Below are 16,383 nucleotides of genomic sequence, written 5' to 3'. Positions count from 1 at the left end.
ACAAAAACTTGCACATGAATGTTCATAGCAGCACTAGTCACAATAGCCAGAAGGTGTAAACAACCCAAATATTCTTCAACTGATGAATGGATAAACAAAATGTGTTATACCCATACAAGAAATATTATTCAATCATAAGAAGGAATGAAATAGTGTCTATGCTATAGCATAGACAAATCTTGAAAATGTTAAGTGAAAGAAGCCATACACAAAAGGTCACATATTATATGGTTCTATATATATGTAATGTCCACAAATAGGTAAATTCATAGAGATAGAAAGTAGATTAATGGTTGCCAGGGGCTGGGGGAGGGGCAATGAGGAGTAAGGGCTTAATAGGTAGGGGTTTTTTTTTGCGGGAGTGATAAAAATATTCTGGAATTAGATAAGGATGATGGTGGCAAAACATTGCAAGTGTATTAATGTCATTATTGTACGTACACTCTATAATGGTTAAAATGGTTCCCCTTAGGAACAGATAAGTGACACAAATACCAAATTAAATCATTAATGATTCATTCATATGTTATGATTCATTAATACACAGTTATTCTTTAGCAGGGACCTAATGAAAATTGGACATGGAGAAGGAAGTTTTAAGATGGAAAGGCAGAGGGAATTCCCTGGCAGTCCAGTGGTTAGGACTCTGCTCTTTCACTACCGAGGGCCTGGGTTCAATCCCTGGTCAGGGAACTAAGATCCCGCAAGTAGCATGGCGCAGCCAAACATAAAATAAAATAAAGTGAGGAGGCAGAGAACAGTGGGAAAAAGAACCTCCTTGTAGTCACCCACAGTGAGTGCATTTTGGCACCTAGATGGCAGGTTACCAAAGAAATGGATGGAAAAAGGAAGAGAGATTGGAGCAGAGGAAGACTTTGGTCTACTTCTCTATATTCATAGTACAAGCCCCACCAGTGGCTTGGAGAAGATGGTGGGGAAACTACAAGACACTGACATGAACTGTAAACTACTGAGGAGTCCATCGCTGTCTTTTTCATTCATTATTGTATTTCCCAAGGACGGCACAATGCCAGCTACATGGTAGGTGCTCAATAAACTTCTTAAATTAAAGAAATAAATGGAAATTTCACGGTTTCCTAGTCATAATATTTGCTTGTAAAAAAACAGAAACTTTGTCAAATTAAGTAAGTTTAGTACGAGGATAAAAAGGAATTTCCCACAAACCAACTACAGAAAGTACAGCAAGGTCTCATGAGAACAGAAAAATTATCCATTCTTTTCCTCTACCTGGAGCCATGTGGATCTCTCACCTTGACTCCTTTGTCCATATCTAACCTACTCTTCTCTTCCTCTTTATGGATTAGTTTCCTCTGCTAAGCTTTTAGTTTCTATTCTCCCAAAATTCTACCTGCTTGAGGCTTTGGGTAGCCATGTTGACTACCCTACATGCCTATAGCTCGGGTGACCAACACTGCCACCTGACTCAATCTCTACCTAAATTTCAACTTCCAGGACAGAGACCCTAATTAGCTAAGCCTGATCCAGGTGTCTACATCAGAAAAGTGGCTGTGACCAGGCTGGAATCATGCAGTTCTTTGGGCTCCCTCTTCTAGGCTGTGAATAAGACAGGTTTTCTAAGATGGATCATTGTTTGCGGAGGAAATGGTGATGCTATGACTTGGGTAAGAACAGGGTTAAGGGAATTGCTTTCCACCCTCTGAAGCTTTGGGCTACAGTCCATGGTCCTATGAAAATGTATTTAGGATATAAAATGGCCACATAAATACCATGAGCACGATGCTCCAATGATCCACCTGCTTTTCAAGCCACTAGTTCAAAAGACAGAGATCAAGCTATAAAGCTAATCACTTAGTCATGACACATACTGTGTCATTCCCTACGCTTCTAATAATTAGCATCTCCTCTCTGCTTCCCGTGGGCACTCTCAGACTATTAGGGTCCATAGTCAGCCAATGATCAAAATCAGAGTCCTTCCCTGACAGAGACGTGCAAATAGCAATCACCTTTCTTTTCTTTTTAATTGAAGTATAATTGGCCTATAGCACTATGTCAGTTCCTGGTGAAAAACATAGAGATTTGGTATTTCTATACATGACAAAATGATCACCATGATAAGTCTAATTACTATCTGTCACTACACAAGTTATCATAATATTATTGATTATATTCCCCAAGCTGTGCATTCATCCCTGTGACTTGTTTTGTAACTGGAAGTTTGTACCTCTTAATCTCCCTCAACTATTTCACTCACCCCCTCACCCCCTCCCCTCTGGCAACCACCTGTTTGTTCTCAGTATCTATGAGTCTGTTTCTGTGGTATCACATTTGTCATTTGTTTTGTTTCTTAGATTCAAAGTGAATATAAGTGAAATCATATGGTATTTGTCTTTCTCTGACTTATTTCACTTAGCATAATACCCTCTAGATCCATCCATATTGTTGCAAATGGTAACATTTCTTTTTTTTTTTGCAATCCCCTTTCTGAAATTTCCAGGACTCCAACCTTCTAGCAATAGGCATAGAAGCACATAGGAACCAATGTGTTAATTCGGATTAATCAGCTATGTTGAGGCAGGAAAGAAAACAGTAGCTTTCTGCAGAGTCCACTTGGGGCTGATGGTCCGGAAGGGTCTTCAGACTCTTCAAGGGTCCCCTAGTGGCCTGAGAGGACAAAGCTACCTCCCAAGCCCCATCCTGTTCTTGAGGAGCAGGTCACAATGGAATTTTTTTTTTTTTTTTTTTTTTTTACCATTTGCGCCGCAGGCAAAAGTTTAACACATATCAAGTTACAAAGTTAGACCTAGAAAAAATAACCTATAGTATATTTTAATATTTGCTTGTACATATTGTTATAACAACAGTTGATCAAAATCCAAGCTGAATAGTTAAGAAAAACACTTGCATTTCCTTCATTCTGGCATTCTGCACTGTATTCTAATTAGTGTGACAAAAGAACCCTCAAAAGCCATCATGTGGACTAAATTTTTAATTTATTATTGAAAGCCCCTAATGCCAAGTTTATATCATATTAGTTTCCAAAATGTCTATAATCTATTGCTTCCTGTCTAAAAACCCTAGTTGGTCTGGGATAGAGTTTGGTCCTGGAAAAAAAGATAAATCCCAGTTCTTGCCTCAAAATACTTTTTTTTTTTAATTCTTTTTTAAATCTTTAAAGGTCCAGACTGTTGGTTAACTTGAGAGAGTGCCGGGGTTGATTGACAGTATCTGTCAGAGGCAATGAACTCCACTCCAATGTTGCCTTTATGCTGGTGTGTCAAGTTGTTCAACTGTGACCCTTCCATCTGTTCCAGCTAATCTGAAAGTCATTTAGACCGGCTTCCCCATTCATTTGAAACACAGCACATTCTCCTGTTAACACACATATGCAAAGTTGTCTGCTGTCAGCAACCTATGGGTTTTTTTTTGAAAAGTCTCACTTACAACATCTGTATAAACATTTACACAACAGAAAATCCATTTATTGCCTATTACTGCCTCCCTAACTTAATTTTTTCAGACATTTCTAAGTATAGGGTCATTCTGAATAGAGATTTAGTGGTTTACCTCCCCAAATTAATTTTTAAGCAGGAATGGTCACTTGACTTTGACATTTCCAGAAAAGCATTCTGTGTTTATATGTTAAGAATTCCTGAGAATTCATGATCTTATTTTCAAGGCTTCAGTTACAGTTGAAAATCTCTTTTTTTTTTTTTTTTTTTAAAGCAAGTTTAGGAGGAAGTAGTCAAGTTCATCAGATCTACTAAATTGGAATCCCTGGGGTGGGGCTCTGGAAATGTGTACATTCAAAAAGTCCTCCAGGGCTTCCCTGGTGGCGCAGTGGTTGAGAATCTGCCTGCCAATGCAGGGCACACGGGTTCGAGCCCTGGTCTGGGAAGATCCCACATGCCGCGGAGCAACTAAGCCCGTGAGCCACAACTACTGAGCCTGCACGTCTGGAGCCTGTGCTCCGCAACAAGAGAGGCCACGACAGTGAGAGGCCCGCGCACCGCGATGAAGAGTGGCCCCCGCTCGCTGTAACTGGAGAAAGCCCTCGCACAGAAACGAAGACCCAACACAGCCAAAAATAAATATAAATAAATTAATTAATTAAAGAAACGTTTAAAAAAAATACTTAAAAAAAAAAAAAAAAAAAGTCTTCCAAGCAATTTTGAGAATCAACCAGGTTCAGAAACAATTGGTCTGATTTACTTATACTTTACTAAGATGCCTGGTAATACATGATTCTGCTTTCTTATTTGTATGATTCATACAATCCTAATAAATAAATTACTTAGCTAAAGGTAAAAAAACAAGTATAATAAAATAAACAGGAAAGCTTATTTGAGTGATTTACAAGGGTTTTTCCTTGCATTATGTGTAAACTGAAACTGCATTTGGATGTAACACAATAGGAATACTCATACTAAATGAATTAAGAACTCCTTTGGTCCAGAACTTTAAAAAAATTGCTTTGCTTTATTTTAACCTGGTTCCTTCTCTGTACTCTGTCCAGATTTACACTGTATTTCTCAGGTCTGGCCTCAACCCTGACATTGAATCTCTGTGTGACCTTGAGTGAGTTACTTCTCCTGAGACTTAGTTTATATGAGGGAATCAGAGAAAATGATTTCTAAAGTCCCTTCTAGCTCTGACAGTGTCTGGGCACCTAAAACAAGTTCTAGACATCCTTTTCTCCTGATAAAATCACCTCCAGCCTAGAACGTTATCTCCAACCAGACACAATTAGGGGGCCACAAAGGTACAAATTTATCAGGGTATTTTAGGAAAGTATTTCTGAGGTTTAGGAGCTTAAGGGACTACCCTTTTTGAAATGTTCCTAGAATTTAAAATTTCAGCCCTAGCTCCAAATCTATTCACAAAATGTTGCCCCTCTCTTTCTTGAGGTTATATCCAAACTTCAAAGGTTCTTTTCGTTACATTTGTTGTGTTTGTCCTTCCGTATCCCCATCTCCTCTTCATTTTTGTCTCTAACCCTCTTGGCGTGGTTGAAAGAACATATAAGACTTCCAATGAGTTATGTGATTTTGAACAAACCATTTAATCTTCTCAAGTTTTCGTTTTTTTTCCTCTGTAAGACAGAAATAATATCTGAGTACATGAGAAAACAAGTCTTAAGTACAAAAGAAGATAAGTGAGAGATAAGCACTTTCTAAGCTGTAACTTGATCTACAGGTGTCATCATTATTATCTTTATTACAGTTATTACTACTGCTGCTGCTGCGCAGAAGTTGGTCATCCTCTGCATCACTATTGCGAGTAAAGTACCATCTAATAAATTTGTTTTGGGACACCTATGGAGAAAAATGGAAGGGAGCTGCAAACACGTGTACCAAAAGCTCTTAAATTTTTGGTATAATAATTTGACTTCTAAGAACATATCAAATTATATATCCTATTTTTGCATAAAGACGTTCATCAAAGCGTATCTGCAATAGCCCATATTAAAACCAATCCAATGTCCATGAGTAAATCATTATCTAGCCATCATTGAAATGCTACATAGCCATGCAAAATGGTGCGTTGGAAAAATATTTAATGACTTAGGAAATGCTCAAACTACGTAGTAAGGAGTAAAAATAAAGCACGACGCAAACTTGCATTTAAGTATAATTGCAATTTTATGGCAAAATATATTATCTAAATATATAGTAAAGAAAAAAGACATTGAAGTATTTACAGTGACTGTCAACAATAGGGGTATAGATAATGTCTGTTTTCTATTTATATCTGTGTTTTGCAAATTTTCTTTTTAAAATGTTTTTTTTTTTTTTATTGTAGCACTCCCTTCCCAAATTTCAAATCACATATTCATTCATCCAACAGAACATACTGAGAATCTCCTGTGCATCTTTACCCTCTGCTGGACATGGTGGAGACATGAAGGTGTGAAGCATGATCATAGGCTTCTAGGACCCTACAGTCTAGAAGGAAAAATTGTTCCTTATACAAAGCAAGGCAGTAATGACAAAAGGATCCTTAGAACAGTACAAATGAGCTGCCACAGAAGTTAAGAGAGGACGTTTCTCTGAGGATGTAACAGATAAGCTGTTTATTAAATCCCACAAGAATTACTGTTGAGGTAATAAGCAGTTGCCAGAAATACTTTAATATGATTAGAGTTTGCACATGCTATACCTTCTCATCAGGAAATAGAAAGTATTTTAGTTTAGCTTTTATTTACTGGAATGCTCTTGTCAAATTAAGCCCCAGCCTGGTGAGCCCCATATTTGTCAAAAAAAAAAAAAAAAAAAGATAAAATTAAATGCATCAGCAATCCATTCTTAGGAGGTGAAATACCCAAGAAAGAATCTGAAGAGTCTTCAAATAGCACAAGGTCAACAAAATCATATGAGGGCACCAGGATTCTTCTAGCTACTCCCACTTGGTCCCCTAAACTCAGGAGTACAACTCCAAATGCAAATAGGCAGGTGTCAATGTGAAGAAGAAAAGAACACTTTCCATCTAGAGTCCAAAATTCTCTACCTAAGGGAGAAAATAAATATAGTCCCATCTTCCACTTTCAACGGCACCATTCTCTATTTGTGAATAGGTTAGAGTTAGAATATTCCATTTAGATGAGTACTTTATGTCTAAAGCATGATTGGTCATGAACTTCAACTGCTTATAGTGGCCAGGCAGGCCATATAGATATGTGAACGGGACAGATATAAGACACTGATGCACTGATGTGGTGATGCCATGCTAAATTGGAGAGTACATGTCTCACCTAATAGCATACTATTTAAAATATCAAAAGCACCATCCCAACCCAATATTTCACATCTGCAAGCCAAATCTGCCTCTCTACCCTGTAGCCAGTTTGTGCCCTGCAGAGAATGGCCCCCAGAAAAGCGTATTCATCAGCCCATTATTCATGTTTCCAGATAAGGGTCGTTAGTTTCCCAACCACTTCTAGTTCCCGTTCCTGGAAATGATTCCTCCTCAATGAGGAATCTAGAATAAAGAGAAGCTGAGAGATAGCCCTGTGTGACCAAAGAGTCAAACAGAGCACGAGCTTTAACAAGAGGAATGTAAATGGTGAGGGAAATCATAGTGAAGCCAGCAAGGAATTGAATCAGGAGTTACTGGTGCCCCCAGATCATGAGAGAAACACACCAGTGGTCCTCACTGGGGACCATTTTGCCCCCAGGGGCCATTTGGCAACGTCTGGAGATATTTGGGTTGTCACAACCTTGGGTGGGAGTGGGGGGTGGCATGTCAGTGGCATCTAGTGGGTAGAAGTCAGGGATGCTGCTAAACACCCTACAATGCATAAGGACAGTCCCCACAACAAAGAATGTCAACAGTGTGAGATATGAAGTGAGGGAGCTATTTAAATTGAGTGGTTAGGAAAGAGATCTTTGGAGATGACATCTGTGGTGAAATCTGATTGATCCAGAGGAACAGTCTTCCCCAGGAAGATCTGAGGGCAGAGTGGGCCAACCAGGGAAAATAGCAGGAGCAAAGGTACTAAGGTAGGAATGAGCATGGTGTAGTATCTTTCTCCACAACCTCACCAATATTTCTTATCTTTTGTCTTTTTGATAATAGTCATCCTAACAGGTGCAAGGTTTATGGTTTTGATTTGCATTTCCCTAATAATTAGTGATATTGAGCACCTTTTCACAGACTTGTTGGGTATTTGCATATCTTCTTTGAAGAAGTGTCTATTTAGGCCCTTTGCCCATTTTTTAATTGAGCTGTTTGCTTTTTGCTATTGAGTCATATGAGTTCCTTATATATTTTGTACGTTAACCCCTTATCACATACATGGTTTGCAAATATATTCTCCCATTCTGTACGTAGCCTTTTCATTTTGTTGATTGCTTCCCTTGCTGTACAGAAGCCTTTCAGTTTGATGTAGTTCTACCTGTTTATTTTTGCTTTTGTTGCCTAGGCTTTTGGTGTCATACTCAAAAACATCATTGCCAAGACTGATTTCAAGGAACTTTTTCTTTGTTTTGTTCTAGTAGTTTTATGGTTTCAGGTTAATACATTTTAAGTCTTTAATCCATTTCAAGTTAATTTTTGTGTGTGGTGTAAGATGAGGGTCCAATTTCATTCTTTTGTTTATGGATTGTTAGGATGCAAGGATGATTCAACATATGCAAATCAACAAATGTGATACATCACATTAGCAGAATAAAGGATAAAAATCATGTGATCATCTCAACTGATGCAGAAAAAGCATTTGAAAAATTCACCACCTTTCCATGATGAAAACTCTCAACAAATTAGGTATAGAAGGAATGTTCCTCAACATAATAAAGGCCATATATGACAAATTCACAGCTAACATCATAATCAACAGTGAAAAGCTGAAAGCTCTTCTTTTCTTTTCTTTTCTTTTTTTTAGCTTTTCTTCTAAGATCAGGAACAAGACAAGGGTATCCACTGTTTCACTTCCATTCAGCACAGCACTGGAATTTTGTAATGTATTTAAATGTTGAATCACCATGTTGTACACTTGAAACTAACATAGTATTGTATATCAACTACATTAAAAAAGAAAAAAAAACCCATAATACTGGAAGTTCTAGCTAGAGCAATTAGGCAAGAAAAAGAAATAAAAGCCATCCAAATTGGAAAGGAAGCAGTTAAATTATCTTGTTTGACATGATCTTACATACAGAAATCCCTAAAGACTCCACTAAAAATTTGTTAGAATAAATGAACTCAGTAGAGTTGCAGGATACAAAATGAACATATAAAAATTAGTTGTGTTTCTATATACTAAGAACAAACTAACCAAAAAAGAAATTTAAAAAAATCCCACTTACAATTGCATCAAAAAAATAAAATATTTAGGAATTAATTTAACCAAGGAGGTAAAAGATCTGTACACTGAAAACTCTAAGACTTTGATGAAAGAAACTGAAGAAGACACAAATAAATGGAAAGATCCTGTATTCATGGATTAGAAGAATTAGCATTGTTAAAATGTCCATACTACCCAGAGTGACCTACAGATTCAATGCAATCCTTGTCAAAATTCCAGTGGCATTTTTCACAGAAATGGAAAAAAAAAATCCTGAAATCCATATGGAACCACAGAGGATCCCAAATAGCCAAAGCGATCTTGAGAAAGAAGAACAAAGCTAGAGGCATCATACTCCCTAATTTCAAACGATATTACAAAGCTAAAGTAATCAACCAGTAATGGGACTAGCACAAAAACAGACACAAAGACCATGGAACAGAATAGAGAGCCCAGAAATAAACCCATGCATAAATGGTCAACTAACATTTGACAAGGGCACCAAGAATACTCAATGGGGAAAGGACAGTCTCTTCGATAAATGGTGTTGGGAAAACTGGGGTATGGCCTTAAAGGCCAGGGAGGGGCTCTGTCTCAAGCTCACCACACCCATCTACTCACTCATACTTTGAATTCCTTAGCCTGAGCCAGAGTCTGATATTCCAGAATGAAAGAGTAGCCTTTATATTTATTATGTCTCTGAAAGGGTCAACACAGAGGTCTTTCATTCTCCCGCTGAGGAGCATGATAGACAAGTACACCTCTGCTAGCAAACACGGTTTGATGAGTTGGGGAAGGGAAGAGAAGACGGAGCTGCTAAAACTGCAACAAACATCCCAAATTGATACCTTTTCACCTGTTGCCCCAGAGCCAGCACAGTAAGGGCTCTGTCACTACTGGTAGAACTGGGCGGAACTGCATTGGGTTGGCTCGCAATAGGATAATTACATGTCCTAGGGTTCCTGGTACAGCCCTGGCTTATGCCTGTTGTCCTAGCACAATTATTCATAGCGTCCCCTTTCACTCTCACAAGTGTCCCAGGGTGGATAATACATTATGTGCTCAGAAGCTCTAGGGTCCACTGGACATAGGAGCAGGGCAGCCCCAGGGAACGTTAAGGGTGGTATCTGGATGAATTTCAGCCTCTCTCCACCTAGACTCTGCCTAGGGGGCAATGAGCCAGCCAGAACAACAGATGAGCAGTCAGCCAGGCAGAGGAAAGATTCTACTCACTATTTGCCACCAGGTCCCCAGTACAGCCATAGGGGATATTTATGGCTTTGTCTTTCATTCATTCCCACACCTTCTGGGAAAGCTCCCTGAGTGTGCTTAGGAAACCCCACTCCCCTCACTATTAAGCCAGGGGGCCTCAGGGACAAACGGGGGACCCAGGCTGGTCAATCACAGCATTTCAAATCCTTAGTCACAGGGGTTGGTTCAGGGAGAGACATGTGACCTAAGCCTGGCCATTTAGAGTTCAACCCTGGATTGCCCATGTCAGAAAACCTGTCTCTGCTACAGGATACCTGACAACCTTGAAAATCAATTCCAGGATATTTTGGAAACTGGCTGAACTGCTGAGAAGTTAAGGGAAAGCCTGGTGCCCTTGGCAACTATCTTTCCCCTATGAGAGGAAAGTCTACCTAAGAATGGAACTGACACAGAGGAAAGGCAGAACAGATAGAGCGCTGAAGAGAAAAAGGTAAATCCTAAGGACAGTGTTTATTATTATTTTTTTTGGCCAACGCTATGTGGCTTGCAGGGAAGTTCCCCGACCAGGGATTGAACCCACACCCTCGGCAGTGAAAGCGTGGAATCCTAACCACTGGGACCACCGGGGAATTCCCCTAAGGACACTGTTTAAATCCCTGTATCCAATGAGGTCCAAAGCCAGTATTTCCCTAAGTTTTTAAGTTAGGGGTGTTAAACTACTAATTTCCTTTTTTTTTAATTTAGTTTAAGTTGGATTTCTATCCCTTGAAAAATAACGAGAACATATTTGCGTAACTGAAGGCAGATCTCGTGTCCCCCAGGGACAGTCCTCCTCATATGCCATGGGTCCAGATCTCTACCACAGTGCTCCTACTCCTTTGGGGGTCTCCCAGAATACATTCCCACCCTACAATTATAAGCATTACCATAACAGCCAGAAGGTATTAAGCATTTACTATTAGCCAGGCAACATGCTAAGCTCTTTACAGGCCTCATCTCATTTAATCCTCACAACAACTCTCTGGGATGGGTACTATTATTATCTCCATTTTACAGATGAGAAAACTGAGGCTTTGAAGATTAAATAACTTCTTAGGGTGATGTAGACATTAAGTGATAGGTCTGCACTCATATCTTGATCTAATTGAATTCATCACTATTCACTACTACATAATACTGCTTTTATGGCCTGGGACACAGGGTCTTACATTACATATAGGAACTTGGGTAATAACTCTACACCATATTGCATTTGTACAGATGGCTAACAACACCAATACAATATCTGTGAGAAAATACATTTCTGTTGTTTTAAGCCACCATATTTGCAGTAGTTTGTTTCAGCAGCCACAGGAAACTAATGCAACTGCTGAGTCATTTTGGATCCTAATTCCGTAAACCAATGAATAAATTATATCTCCCAACCTTAAGCCCCCAGCAATGTAAAAGATATCATGCCTTGATCTTGATCATGCCCTCTAAATATATACTCATGTAACTGCTAAAATGTAGATCAGACACAGGACCATCTATTTTATTGTCAGAATGGGACTCTGGTTTCAAAATAGGAATTACCAGACAAAAGGGGCTTCTTGGTTTAGTAAAGAAGTTTGGGAAATACTGGATTGAAAACATTTGTAAAAGTTTCTCTACTACAGGACTTCTCAGAGCCTTTAATATGCTGATGGACATTGTGAATCTCCAAGGAGGGATGTGATCTTCAGTGTTCACCAAGCTTATTTGATTATAATCATTCCGCCCCTGGGAAAGCACTTATAAGGACAAGTGTTACAAAGACCACAGTTAGGAGAAAAATATATCTGGCCCAACCAACTCACTGTACTGATAACACAAGTTCAGAGCAGTTGCTCTGCCACAATCCCACTGCTGGTGGGGGCACATTCAGGGTTATAACCCAGGCCTCCTAACATTTTGTCTGGTGTTCCTTCTACTGAACATGTTGAACATCTAAAAAAGGAAGCACTGAATGTCATCTTTAAAGTGAAGGGAGGAGGGTTCTCTAAAGACAACTTCATTGAAAGGAAACATTTTCTTCAGTGAGTTAACAGCTTATAGAATGCAGCAATGAGATATGAGGAAAGGTGGATTTTTCCTACCTTTTGTTATTGGCATTGACCCTGAAGGCCCTTAGTCCTCCCCCAGAAGCTTAAGGGGCTTAGATCAAGGGCAGATTTTGAAATTGAATGTATTCAGATTAAGCAAAACCTTCAGTGAGAGGATTTACTCCCCACAAGCTGTTGCCAAGTTGGGGCTGTCCGGGCCAGGCCCATTTTCCTGAGCGGCAATCGACTGGTTCCCTAGTTGCTGGCAGCATCCAGGCGGCCAGTTTCCTGGGACATTACACATTCAGAGCTTCATCAGCCTCCTGGATCCTTCTCTATTTCTCCAGTATTTTTAGACAGGTTTTGGGTAGGCTGCAGATTTTCTAACAATTATCCAAGGAGATGATCCTGGGGAAAGTACCCAGAGATTCAGAGTCTAGAAAAATGCTCCTGTCTAACCAGTTAGCATTTGACAAATCACAATGCGATTGTCCCTGGCAAGGAGGATATTTTGCCATGATAATCATCTAGAAGACAAAAGGCAGCTGGGAGCCCAGGATTATAAGTAGTTGTTTATTTGGGGATTTTTCTTTTAATGCCATATTCCCCTGGTTTGCTGGATGCTACTTTTATTCCTCAAGTCTGAAAAATTACCACTCATTTTGAGAGTCCTGAATGTGGCAGACATAATAGTTGCCGAGTGGATTTTCTACTTCCGGGGATGTAACATTATCCACCTTCTATTTCATACGTGCTCTGCCTTTAAGACCGAACTTCTCTAAGCATTTAGAAGGCCTCAAGTTTTTCTCTTTTGTGTCTATATTTTTAAAATAGCTTCTATTGCTTTTTTTTCCTTATAAAAATAATACACATTTGTTTTAGAAATGTTGGAAACATGAGAAAAGCGTAAGAAAAGAAAAGAAAAATCTTCTGTGTTCTCACCACTGAGAGGTAAAGGTTATTAACATTTTTGGCTCTAAGTCCTTTTAGAGTCATTTTTAAATACCTTAACAGGATGCTGGTGAGCGTAAAGTTTGAGGTTAGTCCCTCTAATCCCCACAGGATGGAAGGCAGCCTCTGTGGTTCAGCCGTGCATCAAGCACAAAGAGAATCACCTATCACTTACTGAGCTACCATTTCAAAAAAATCATAGTTTGTCAGACTGGATGGGGTCTGAGAACCCCACTGGATAGGTGAGAAAACAGCACCAGAGAGTGAGTAACTTCCCCATAACGCCTGGCATCTCAGAGGTAGAGCAGGGACCAAGAAAATCTTCTGATTCTCATTTTAGTGTTTTTTTTCTCACTATACCAGCTGTGTCACTAGAGAAAGAATTATAATTATAAAATTCAATTTGAGTAAGAACATTTAGCTATGCCAAAACTCAAAGCATGAGGAATTTTTATATACTAATTATTTGGCATTATGGAGAGAGAAATAATCTCCACATAAATAGTAATTTCCAAAGTACTAAAGGTCAGCTTTTTAAGCACAAAGACTTGTATCTTAATATCAAATATTAGCCAATTCCAGTGGAAATTATTCTACATATGCCTTTTTAAAGACAGCCACATTCACATTCATGACAGCAATATATGGGAAAATGAATGCCTGCACATGGGCAAGATTGAAACACGACTCTGGGAGCTATACATAAAGATGACAGTTACTGAGTTCCTTTTTCTATAAAGTTAAGTGCCTCATAAACACTGGCTATAGGCCTCAGATTAAAAAAATAAATAAAAAGACAGGCACATTTAACAACACAATCTTTTCTTGATGACTCAAAGTCATGATTATGAGCATCAGTTTTTATTCTAGGCTATGACACAGTGCGACCTTCTGGGATTGGTAAACTGTAAAACCCTGAATGGCTCCAGACTGCTAAGCTTTCATAGTGTTATGTTTGCTTTATATGGATTTTCTGTCTCCCCCTTCACAATCAAGCTGTCAGCTATTATTTCTTGCTGCTCCCAGTATGTCCGAGATCCTCTCCTCATTTGTTCCCCATCTGCTATGCTGCTTCTAATCTTTTATGAGCTGGAGAAGCGGATATCCATGTGTGTTAGAAGTATTTGTAACATACGAGTAATTAGGCTCTGAGTGAGTATTGAGGGGCTCTCTTAGTCATAAAGTTAGTGAGCAGACTTAGGGACACATTTTTATTGCTCAGAAGCCTTCTTCAGTTTGTTTTCTCATAAGACTGGCAAATAAATAACATCCAGATAAATGATACAGTACAGTACTTTAAAAATAAATATAAACATGATGAAGAATTCAGAAATCTTTTGCTGATTTTATGCACATCATTCTGTCCTTGGGAAGAGATCCAAACCTCCTAGCAACATAGTGCATCCTGAGTTCTTACTTCTGTCATTTCTTTTAAATTTCTAAAATTGACTTTGCAACATAAAATTGGTCTTTTCTAATGCTAATGGAAACACAGCCGAGGCATCACTCATGGGGGCCTGGCAAGGACAGGCTTCACTATGGGGGCTGTTTCCCAACCCCTCTTCCACTGCCTGACTCCCCTCCACCCCCAGCAACTATCCTCCTCTCAAGTACAAAAGTTGCCAACGTTTTCACTTCTTCACTTGTTGCTTGCGTATTTTTGAAAAGATTAAAACGGCTTTCCTTTAATTCAAACTTTAAAATTCCTTTAAATGATCAATAAGACTGATTTTCCTACTGTCTCCCAGTATTTTCTCCCAGATTTAAAATTTCTAAAAATTTTATTGCCAAGAATAAACAAGTAACTGAGATGGACTAGTAGGAAACTAATGTCCCAGCTCACATGATGCTGAAATCATTTTGAAAGCTACCATTAGAAATGGTGCTGCGGGAATGGCACAGGCTGTAAAAGCCAAGCTATTTGCAAAATTATGCCAAGAGGAGGAATGACTCAATGCAAGCACCTGCTGCGGAGTGATTATCAAATTATTCACAGAGTAACTATGATCCTGCAAGTTGACTCTCCTTCCCCTCCGGCCCCCCCATTCCATGGTCGTTTGTATTTACCAGTAAACACCCACAAACCCACTGCACTCTGCTAAACCAAAAGGCCAAATTAAACAACTCACACTGGAATTAATGAGGGGCTGTAATAAGAACAGCCCAGCCACATCTGAAGGAGACATTAACCATTTGCAAAGGACTTCCACACACAGGATCTCACAGCTGGGAATAACTGCCCACTAAGGTGGTTTCCAGGGAAAGGTGCCACCGATGGGTTTTCCCAAAGAAAGTGCAAAACTTTAAAATAAAAACCGAAGTTAAAATATACCCTAACCATCCCTTCTACTTCATCCTGCCCCCCTCCACCACCACTTTTCTTTCCAGCTGTCAGTTTTTAAAGTGTATGTTTTAATTTTCCATGGTTGACCACAACCAAAGCTTTTTTAAAGGAGCATGGGATTCTATTCTTCTCTAAAATCTATATGCAGCCATGGATTACCACAGCTGGCCCTGGTAACATGTGCAAAGTCTAACTTACTATCTGAGACTATTTCTAAAGCTATTGTGAGTGACATTAGGCCTGTTTCTGGCAAGAAATCCTCTAGTTGTAATGTATACCATCTTAAATGGTCTTTTTGTGATCAGGGTCTCTCTCTTACACAAATGCAGGGCGTATTTTCCCCGATGGGTGTCCCAAGGAGAGCTTGGGAAGAAATCATCATTATCAAGGCGGTTCACACAGACACACAGACTTGCTTGTTACCGTATTTAAAGAAGTGGCCACAAAGAAATAGTCATTGCATTTACAATAGGAGAAACCTAGTATGCATTTCCAAGGAATCACATTTTGGGGAGAATTACAGAATAATTACACATATGCTTAGATCACGAGCATTCAATGAAGCGGACAGTATTTTGAGGATTTAAGATGTTGGCGTTTTGGTCGTCTCTAAGAAACCGGGATAATTCAGACATTCAAATGCAAAACCACACCATTTGGAGAGTGTAATGCGGTCTGTTCTGGTCACTGTTACAAATTCGGAAAGGATTCCCTGGCTGCAGACATTAGAGGCACTTAATACTTAAATCTGTTTCCAAATGTAAAGCATAGAACAAAAGTGCTGGGCATTAATGAAACGTATCCTAACACTGGTGTGCTGACACATTTCATTAAAGTGTCACTTTGGGAGAGTAAAAAATAATGACAACAGCTTTGCTGTGTGCAACTTGATAAGGTCCTCAGATGAAATATCATTAACTAATAACACATTTAACATCCATTTTAACACTATCAGGGTTTTCAGATCAGGCTGGAATTAATTTCATGCCTAGGATGTTGTCTATAACCAATTACTATAAATGAATCTCTTTTGTAGGTCTAAATACTGATTG

Source organism: Balaenoptera physalus, assembly GCF_965194825.1.
Source record: "Balaenoptera physalus genome assembly, chromosome: 10".
In the NCBI taxonomy this organism is placed as follows: domain Eukaryota; kingdom Metazoa; phylum Chordata; class Mammalia; order Artiodactyla; family Balaenopteridae; genus Balaenoptera; species Balaenoptera physalus.
This window is presented reverse-complemented; position numbering follows the sequence as displayed.